The sequence below is a fragment of the Hyaena hyaena genome, unplaced genomic scaffold (assembly GCF_003009895.1).
Source record: "Hyaena hyaena isolate Hyena2069 unplaced genomic scaffold, ASM300989v1 scaffold_60, whole genome shotgun sequence".
NCBI classification, from domain to species: Eukaryota; Metazoa; Chordata; class Mammalia; order Carnivora; family Hyaenidae; genus Hyaena; species Hyaena hyaena.
The window spans coordinates 515,268-525,395 of NW_024080692.1; positions in this window are offsets into that span (position 1 = coordinate 515,268).

A 10,128-nucleotide genomic window follows, 5' to 3' on the forward strand; every position below is an offset into this window, starting at 1 on the left:
GGCTTGTGCGGGAAAGAGAAGGCGACAGTGCCGGTGCGCTTGAGCGCGAAGCCAAGCCGCTGCTCTGGATGGGAGTGGACAGGAAGATTTGGAAGCGAGGCAGCCCAGGCCTTGGGCACGGAGGTCTCTGTTCAGAGGATTGGGGCTGCGGCTGGGATCGGGGTGGGGTCGGGGAAGGAAGAGAAGGAGCAATCCGGAAGCAGCCGGGAGCTAGAATTTAGCTTTGGAGTACGACCCCTTGGGATCCAAACTCCGCTGGGTCATTTGCAGTCAACAGGCTGAGTGCCCTGGGGCAAGTTGCTGAGCTTGCGTGAACCTCAGTTTTACTCATTTGTAGAATGGGTACTTTGTTGTGAGATTTCACTAGAGGAATGTGTGCGCCAAGCACCCAGTACAGCACTAGCCCAAGATGCGCTCTCATTCAAGGCTGCTGAGCCTGGCCACGGACGGTCTACTTCGCCCCATTCCCTGACCCTGATAATATCCGGAGACTGGTTCCATTCTAGGTGGGGTCAGTTCCCTCGTTCTTTCCTTAGGCACCCCGCAGTCAGAGCTCGTGGTCACCTGCACCTCCTGGGGCTCCCTATCCTCCTTTTCCCCAGGAGTGGGCCCTCCCCCTGGCTCCAGAGACCCTTGATTCTCCCTTCAGGGCCTTTCTCCACCTCCACCGCCTTCCTAGCTCTGCACCAGCGGGACTCTGCCACCTGGAGGGGCGGGCAGGGGCGACACCTCCCAACCTCACCCCGCACCCAGGCTCCACTCTGCACCCAGTGCCAGGGCAGTCCCAAGGCCACTGACTGCGCTTGGCGACCCGCCTCAGCACCTAGCAGCCTCCAGAACTGTGGCTTCGGGCCTCCCGCGAGCCAGAGAAAAGTGGGACCCTTTTTTGTGTTTGCAGCGTCGAAGGAAAGGAGATCAGCAGGGGTTCCCCTCCCCTCTCCCTGCGCCGCCGCCACCCCAGAAAAGCAGGTTCGGTACCTAACAGGTCCTAGAATTCTCGGCCCAATGGCAAACTTTTCAGTGCGCGGCTCAGGGCTTCAGTGCAGACGGCGGGAGCTGCGGGAAGGGGCTGGAAGACTTGGTGTCAGATTGCGCGGACCTCCCGGCTTCAGGTAATGCTGAGCTCAGGCTCTCTGAGGCCCCTGGTGTCCGCGGATATCCGGGTGGAGTCTATTCCTAGCCGGTAACGCACCACCGACTCCGTGAGTTCCCCGGTTGCAGCGGGAACTATCTTTCCCTTAGAGTCAAAGCTCGGCTTGAACCGCATTCCTCCCCAGCCCAAAGCTCGGGACGCTTACTCACCTTCTTTTTTCACTCACCGTCAAGTGCCACCCCCACCCCGCTCCGCAGCGTTCCCCTCCCCGTATCGGAGGCTTCTTAAGCCACTTGGAAATGGAAACTTAAATCTGAGCAATGGGTTAACTCAGAATTTCAACCTTGTGGTTGCCTCAGCTTGCTTTCCCCTTAGAGGAGTCGGGGATTATTGGGACAGATTGAGTGACCGCTCATGGCCCCTGGCGTCTCTTCCTCTGCAGAGGCTCGACTTTCAGGCCCTTGGCCTGTCAACTCTGGGCCATTCCTGGGCCCTCTCTGCAGTAAACTGGCCCCCAGGATCTGAGCAGGGACGGGAGAGGGTTTGACTACTCAGAGGAGAAAGCGAGAGGAGTTGAGCGGTGACTTGCCAGGGTGCTCCAAGGATTCCTACAGAACTCAAAAGCCCTCTCCAACTGGGTTAGGGCAAAGGAACAGGGTTACTGGTCACCACAGAAGAAAGAAGCCAAACCTCTTACCAAAGGTGCCCAAGGAGAGTGCAGAAGGGAGGAGCCGTGACCCTGAGGTGTGCTCACCGCCTCCAAGGCACGCACTCTGAACTGGGACCTCTCGGAGCAGTGGGTACAGAAGGCCCCAGGCAGGGGCGCAGTAAGACAGGTGGCCCAGAGGCCCAAACCCTAGAGATGCCCTGGAGGCCATAGGACCGTGACCCCTCCACGCGTGGCCCCGGTTTCTCTAGGCCCCAGGAGACAGGTGCAGTCGCAGCCTCCACCGCCCGCTGTGCCAGGGCGGCCGCCGCTCACCGGTGCGGAACCACTATCGGAACGAGTTTGCGCTTCTGTTTACAAAGCAATCCTGCCATCAAAAGAGGAACAAAATCACCACTTATCACACCCTGTCATAAAGTAATCTGCCCTGGAGGGAAACCCTAGCGAAGAACCGCGAGGTGTGTGGTGTCGTGTGGTGTGAGTGTGCGTGCGCGCGCGCGCGCGCGCGAGCGCGTAGGTATGCGCGCTTGGGAGGGGGCGGGGGGCAGGGACAGCAAAGGAAAGGGGGACTCTCCCAATTCTTTCAGAGTAAATCGCTTGGACTGGTAGTACCCCTCCAGGCGGGGAGAGACAGAGGGTAACCCCAGCGCTGGCTCCCGAGTGTGACAGCAGAGCCCCGCCCAGGACTGGGTCCGATGGGGCGTCAAATCTCTCTCTTCGCTCTTTGGAGTCCACTCATTTGCAGCCTCTGGCCAGATGCCTACTTTTCTGGGGTCTTCAAAGATGCTCTGCCTTCCCCCCCCCCCATCCCCACAGATGGGCAGAAAGACGGAAAAGTGCGTTCTTGGAAACTAGGAGGTCTATTTTGATTTCCCTCCGGGTAGGGGCACTGAAGTAGTCTTCAGTAATTCCTAGCCAGTGGGGGAGGGCTTTTCTCCCTCTCATCCCCGTGGTGTCCCCCACCCCCATTCTCCTTGCTGAAGAGCATGTCCTTAAGGATGGTCTGGCAATATTGGCCAAATGGTCTGTAAAGTGGCCAGGGGTGGGGGCGCGTGGGGGGAAGTATTGGAAAGTTTTAAGCCACCCCTGTGGGCATCCAGTCCTTTTGGATTATCTCCAAATAATCCTGGTTTGTCTACAGGGAGATGGGAAGCCTTTCAGGCAACGAGACCTATCTATGTCCAGCAGAATACCCCTGAGGGCTTCCTCTGGGGTGGCGGGGTCTCCGCCTCCTGTGTCACCCTTGGAAGGGCCAGAAGAGCAGCCTTCCACACCCTCCCCATTTCCCTTCCGCCACCGTGAAGACTTTTCTAGTCTTGCTATGGTAATTCACAACCATGCAGAGTTTGGGCTTGTGCATAGGTGATCCCAAGTCCAATACCGCTCTCCCCACTCCCACTCTCCTAGTCAAGGGAGTGATTTTCCCTGCAACCAACATTAATGTAGCAGGACACCATTTGGTTAATTTGTATCCACAGGCATTTGGATTTGGGACTCCTGGTCTCCATAATGTGAGCCTGAAAAGCTTGCGGTCACAAACCCTGAGAGATCACTTTGGCCCCTCATGGGATATCCCGGAGCCCCGGCAGGCAGAAATAAAAATGTTAAAGCATCATGTGCATTTTTAAGGCCCTGGGGGAATTGTTTCATCCTTTATAATTCCTGTATGGTTGATGAAAACAGAGTCCACATGTAAGGGGAAGGACTTTTCTTTCCCAAGACTGGGGAGCTAGAGCCAGTGCTGGCAGAATCGCCAAAAACAGGGTAGGAGAAGGTCCTCGTCTTCTCTCCCTGCCCCCAAACAAGCTGTCTTGGGGCAATAAATGACTTAGGGCAACAGTATTCAAACTTTGCTCTATATTAGAATAACCGGAAGAGACTGAAAAATCCTGATGCCCAAGCGGCACTTGAAATCAATGGAGTCAGAATTCGGGTGGTTAGGTCCTAAGCAGCAATATATCTTCAAATATCCCAGGCGATTGCATTGTTCAGCCAAACTTGAAAACCAATGGCTTAGGGCAGTGGGTCTCAAAGTGTGGTCTAGAAGACAGCAAGATCAACATCATCTGGGAACTTTCTGGTAGAAACTCAAATTCTTTGGCACCACTTTAGTTCTGCGGAAAACTCTGAGGGCCGTGCAGTTGGTACTGCAACTAGCCCTCGGAGGGATGGTAGTGCAGGCTCAAAATTGAACCACTGACTTAGGGAATTGTGTGCCTGTATTTGAGGCAGAGTTTGGAGGCTGACTTTTCAATCTGCAATTATTCACCTTTGTCTTTGGGGAAACCTGCGAGCCCCAGCGTTAACCTGTCCATCCTTCAAGAACACGGGGTGCGGGGGGGATGGGGTCCGTGTCTTGGGTATGGAGAGGCGTAAATCTCTCAAGCAACTTGCCCTGCGTTGGAATTATTAACCAACTTAAGAACAAGTTGAGCATCAGTGCTAAACAGAAGCCCACAAACTCAGCGTTTCCCCGCCTCTGACGGTGGCCTCGGCCAGGATACAGTTTAAAACCACACCTGGGTTTTACTTGGGGCCAGATGTAACTTTTACTCAAGGTCTGAGCTCTGGGATTCTTTTTCTTTCAGATTTAACCTCCTCTACACTTTCTCTCCCCGCCCCCACCCCCCAACTCCTTGAATCCTACTAAACAGCCTTGTCTCCCTCGCTCAGACCACGTGTCTGGGACATGTCCTGAGAACTTAAAGTCCGACCACAACTATCCCTCCATTCGCCAACTTCTTCCAGCGCCGCGGGAGTGAAATCTCCCTCCGACCCGTCTTGCCCCCAAACCAGTCGGGTTAAGTTTGCTGATGTGGTGCGCACCCAGTCACGCGCCCTTTCGGACACCCCGGGCCCGCTCCCTAGGGCGAGCTTGCCCCAGCCGTCCCTAAAGGGCACTAGGGTGGCTGGGCGGCGCCGCTCCGCGTCCTTCCCTGCTGCGGGCGGCCTGCGCGGCTGGGTCCCGGTTGCACTTGGCACCGCCCAGATCGCGCCCTGCCTTCGGGGCTTCCCACGCAGCTGCCCCTCGGGCCACGCAATCTAGAGCGGGGTGCGCGCCCGGGTGCCCCGCGGCGTCTCGGCTGGGGCGCCGTCACCATTCGGGCCAGAAGTGTCTTTCCTTGCAAAGGGCGGTACCCGGGCAAACAGGTGGGCGTCGCTCGCAGGCGGCGCGGAGGGGCGCGCGCGGGCCTCGGGCGAGCAGCGCTCCCAGGCTCCCGCCGTCGCCACTTTGTGCTGCCGAGCGGATCAGCTCCGGGTAGCGACGCCGGGGAGGGGGGTGGGGTGGCCCGGAGGCGGGACCTTGCGGCCGCCGCGGGAGGAGAGGGCGCCGCGCCCTGGGCTGGACGCCCCCGCGGGGCGGACGGAGCCCGCTGCGCCGCGGCCTCCGCCGGGTGGGGGTGGGGGGCGCTCTGGCGCCGGAGCCCGGCGGGCCGGGGGTGGGGGTGGGGCGGGGAGCCGATCGGGCTCCCTCCCGTGCAGAATTCAGAGGCCGGTGGAGCCAGAGAGTCTCCAGAATTGCGGCGAGTCTCCCGAAAGTCTGGGAGGGACGCCTCAAAACTTTGTGCGACGCAGAGCCGGGGCCACCCGGGGGCTCGGTCCCGGTTCCCTTGGTGCGAGCCCTTAAACGTTCGCCCGTGTCCCGCTGCCCGACGGATGGACTCCCACGAGGCTCCGTTTCCATTCAGTTTGTCCTAGTTGCCTAGTGTCACAACAGGCTGCTCTGAGATTTTTCTCAAGGATCTGTCACTTTAACTTAGAAATCCGAGGTCAGGCCTTCTTTTAAAACGTGGAGACCTCCAGCTCTGCCTTTCCGCCTTCCTAAAGGAGGCTGCGGCCGATGTGCTCAGCGGGGACCGGCAGACGTCAGATTCCACTGTTGATTTTTCACGCGACCACAGACTTGAAAAGAAAGAGCACATTTAGGGATTGCCATTAAAACCGGTCGAGAGTTTGAGGAGTTCCAAGAATTTCCTCTCTTGTAATTTCCTAACGACGGAGCCTTTCTGCTTTTCAGGTGCTGTTTGGAAGGCTTGCTCCGCAGGGAGGGTGCTTTGCTGGGCGTGTTTTGAGGCTGTGCAAGACTATTTGTCAGAGATCTCAGAATAACAAGCCAGCTCCCTCCGGATTTCCAATTACGGATTCCAAAATCACAGATGCGTGTATCTTGCTTCTCGAATCTAGAGAAAAAGAATATTTTTGAAGACATTATTATTATTATTATTATTATTCAAGAGAAAACGATACTTGATTGTCCTAATGGTATTGGGTTTTTCTGTATTTCTACGTGGCAAGTTGCACTGGAAATTTATGTTGACGATTTAACAAGGGCAGATCAAGTACATGAGGCTTTGAAAAAATTGGACATGGCACACATCTCGTCATTGGTTTCCAAACTCAAAACGTATTTTCCCCCCTAAATCTTACAGCGTAAATTACACAGCCTTTCTAATTGGATAATTTCAGCCCTTGTGTTGTGGATTTGAGAATTACACAATTTTCCTTTGAAGTGTGGTGCTGAAGAAAAGGAAGAGGAAGTTTTTCCTTGGGAAATGAGTGCAAACACACACCAGAACCTGACAATTTATACGCACAGTTCCCTTTCTGACTTGACTTGAGAATTACTATTTAAAATACCAAAGTTATGGGATACTAACTTAACTGTGGTCTTCAGCGTAAATACATTATTCCTCATTTTGAAAAACGCATTTTCATTTGCTTTAGAAACGTTTAAAGGCACAATCATTCAAGGCACGTTTTAAAAATGTTTGTTTATTGGTTGTTGAGAGTGAGAGAGAGAGCAGGGAGAGGCACAGAGAGAGGGAGAGAGAATCCCAAGCAGGCTCCTTGCTGTCAGCAGAGAGCCCTGCATGGGGCTCGATCCCACAAACTGTGTTATCATTACTTGAACTGAATTCAATAGTCTGAGGCTTAACCAACTGAGCCACCCAGGTGCCTCTTACACACTTTTCTGAATAGAGACTCAGACAATAGCAGTTGGCTGATTTAAATTACCAGTTATCTTAAAACCTTAAAATTTCAAAACTATAGTGGGAGGAACCTTTCAACTGTATGAATAAACTTTAATTACATATTTTCTCCTTTCATTGTTAGAGCACACAAGCAATTTCATATGCAATTCAGGTTAAGTAAAACACGTGAAAAAATACATATGCAGTTTGCACATTCTTACTGCATTCAAATATACACAACTCCCAGAATACTGACAAGATTTTTAGCATCTTTTTTCCCCATTTTCTTTTACTGCTAGAAGGAGAAACTAACAAAGCAAAACTTGTTTAAACCATAGGATTTCCTTGGCCTTGGCAGTTCTCAATGCCAGCATTAGATGGGAACTATCTGACTTGTGAGTTTCAACAGCCATCTGGCTCAAACCCCCCCCAAAGAGAGGGAATGCACGTCACTTTCCACAGATTTGTTACAGGGGAGAAACAAACCAGTCACAGAATTTCAGAGCCTAAGAAGGTCTGATCATGATTCCCTTCACCATGGGTGTGCGTATCCTGAGCCCAGTCCTGGTGGTACGTGCACGGAGCCCAACACCATTCACCTGTTGTTCGCCAAGGGAGTCTGGACTTAGTGTCCAGGCTGATGGCCTTTCCCTCACCACACCTGTTCCCTGATACTGTATCCTAGATTGTGCTCAGGATTAAGGGCCTGATTAATTACAAACCTTTCTGACTAAACATTTGTAAACCTAGGTATCCACCCCTTTTAAAGGAGTTGGGGTTAAATATGCCCTCTGTATCCATTGTTAATTGCAGATAGGGAATGTCCGGTGCTCATAGAAGTGACCTCTCGAAAGCCTTGATTCTGATTGGCCCTGGAGAGATGGCTCTTGGAGCTAACGTGGATGTTTCATTTGGGACTGCTTCCAACGAATGAGCTCAGCCTCCGCTGAAGTCTACAGGAAAACCAGAAAATGTACAAAACTTCTAGTCTGACTAAGCCTGCGGTTACCTGTCTTATTAATGTCTTGAACATTGTCTAGACTCATGCTTGATATTTTATAGCACACAATTCCAGGATTAGAACCCCACTTTTAGTAACAAGTGACAGCCAGAATCACTACTTGGGAATATTAGAGAGTGATAAGAAACTAGTGGAAATAAGAAGGAAAACATTAAATGGGTGGGGAAGTGAAAACTTAGAAGTAACTACGAAAAGAGGGTGTTTGATTCCTCAGTAATCATAATGATTATGACAACATATGGGTTATGAGAACAGCTGAAAGAAATCTTCACCAATAACCAGTTAATAAGTTCATGTGACATAAAATTTCATTAACTCTTATAAGGAAAGTGTGGCTCAATATTACCAAACATTCTGGAGAGGACACATACCACTTATAAGGAATGCTTTTGATAATCTCCGCGGTGGCATATTTGGAAGCAAAACTGAGTCATGGTGACTACCACTTTCTCTGAAATCCCTGGTATGAAGTTGAAGCGCATGGTAGAGAAGCCATTTCCGTACCATCAAATACACAAACCAACCCCCCTCCCAGGAAAGTCTCTTAACATTTTCCAAATCTCCAAGGTAGAGCGGGAAGTTTTTCCTAAACGTTTGCTGCCCCCATGTGTTTCTTTAGAGAACTGAATGTTAACATGAAATCACGTTTATTTAGCACCTCCTGTACAGCATTCAGTTTAGATACACAGAACTACAATCCAAGAAACTCCGAAGTCACTGTAAGCAAGAGCACCAAAGACGGGGCTGAGGAAAGGTGGAGAGATCTTACTTTGGCCTCAGCGTCCTGATGTAATCTCTAGTAATTACATAAGCTCTCACTGCCTCCGCCTTCTAAAGTGTGTGGCCGGTTGGTGGGATGGGGTGGGATGGGGTGGGATGGGAGCCACTTTTTTCTCTGAGGTCCTACCCAGTCTTTTATTTGGTCATTCCCATTGGGCATGATAACACAGAAGTAGGAAGATCTAGTTATTCCCTTTCTGGCTTGGAGGTGTGCCCAACACTCATGAATGAATTTCCTGTTTCATCCCTGGAATCCATTACCTCGGTCCTCTGACATCTTGACAGACCTGCTTCTCTGTGGCTGAGTAGCTCTGAGCCTCAGGAGACAAGAAAGAATTCGTTTTCTTTAATGGCCAACAATTATGCAGTAGACCGCTTGTGGCTTCAAAACCAAAAATCATCTTCAATGTTCACAGTGTGTGTCAGTAACAGGTGCGTCTTCAGCTCCAACTAGTTTTTAAGTCTTCTGTGCAGAGCCATGGTCAACTGAACAAAACTGTTCGCTCCTTACTTCCTTGATATCAGAACACTGATTTTTTTTTTTTTTTTTTTTTTTTTTAGTTTCCAGGCAACCACATGTTTTGAGAAAGGCTGGGTCCCTCCCTTACCCAAGGGGATGAATCTTGGTTCATCTAAGAATTAGACTATTCACTGATTTCACTACTTTCCCTTTTGTTCAGAAGTTTTGTTTTATTATTATTTTTATTCTTATTGAGGTATAATTGACATACAACACTATATTAGTTTCAGGTGTGCAACTATTATGACGTTGTACTACGTATGTGTATGTATTATGAAGTGATGATCACAGGTATAAGGCAAGCTAACATTCAACACCATGCATAAACATTGTTTTTTATTAAAAAAAATTTTTTTTTAATTTGGGAGAGAGACTGTGTGAGCAGGGGAGAAGGGCAGAGGGAGAGAGAAAGAAAATCATAAGGAGGCTCCAAGCTCAGCGCGGAGTGGGATGTGGGGCCCAGTCCCGCAATCCTGGAATCATGACCTGAACTGAAATCAAGAGTTGAATGCTCAACTGACTGAGCCACCGAGGTGTCCCAAGATTTTTTCCTTAGGTCGATAACTTTTAAGATCTACACTCCTAGAAATTTTCAAATATGCAATGCAGTATGAACTAACTATAATCTGTACATTATATTACCATGACTTATTTCTTTTATAACTGGAATTTAATACCTTTTGACCCCTCTATCTATTTTCCTAGCCCCCAATCCCCCTCTCGTACCAATCTGTTCTCTGTTTTTTGTTTGTTTGTTTTTCAGATTCCACATGTAAGTGGGATTCTGTGGTATTTGTCTTTCTCTGTCTGATTTCTTTCACTTAGCATAATGTCCTCAAGGCTAATCTATGTTGTCCTAAATGACAAGATTCCCTCTTTTTTATGGCTGAATAATATTCCTCTGTGTGTATGTATATACACATACCACAATTTCTTTATCCATTTACCAATTGATAAATTGGTAAACACTAGGCTGTTTTCATATCTTGGCTATTGTGAAAAAATGCTGTAGTTAATATAGGGGTGCATACCTTTTTTTTAACATTTATTTATTTGAGAGAGAAAGAGAGAGAG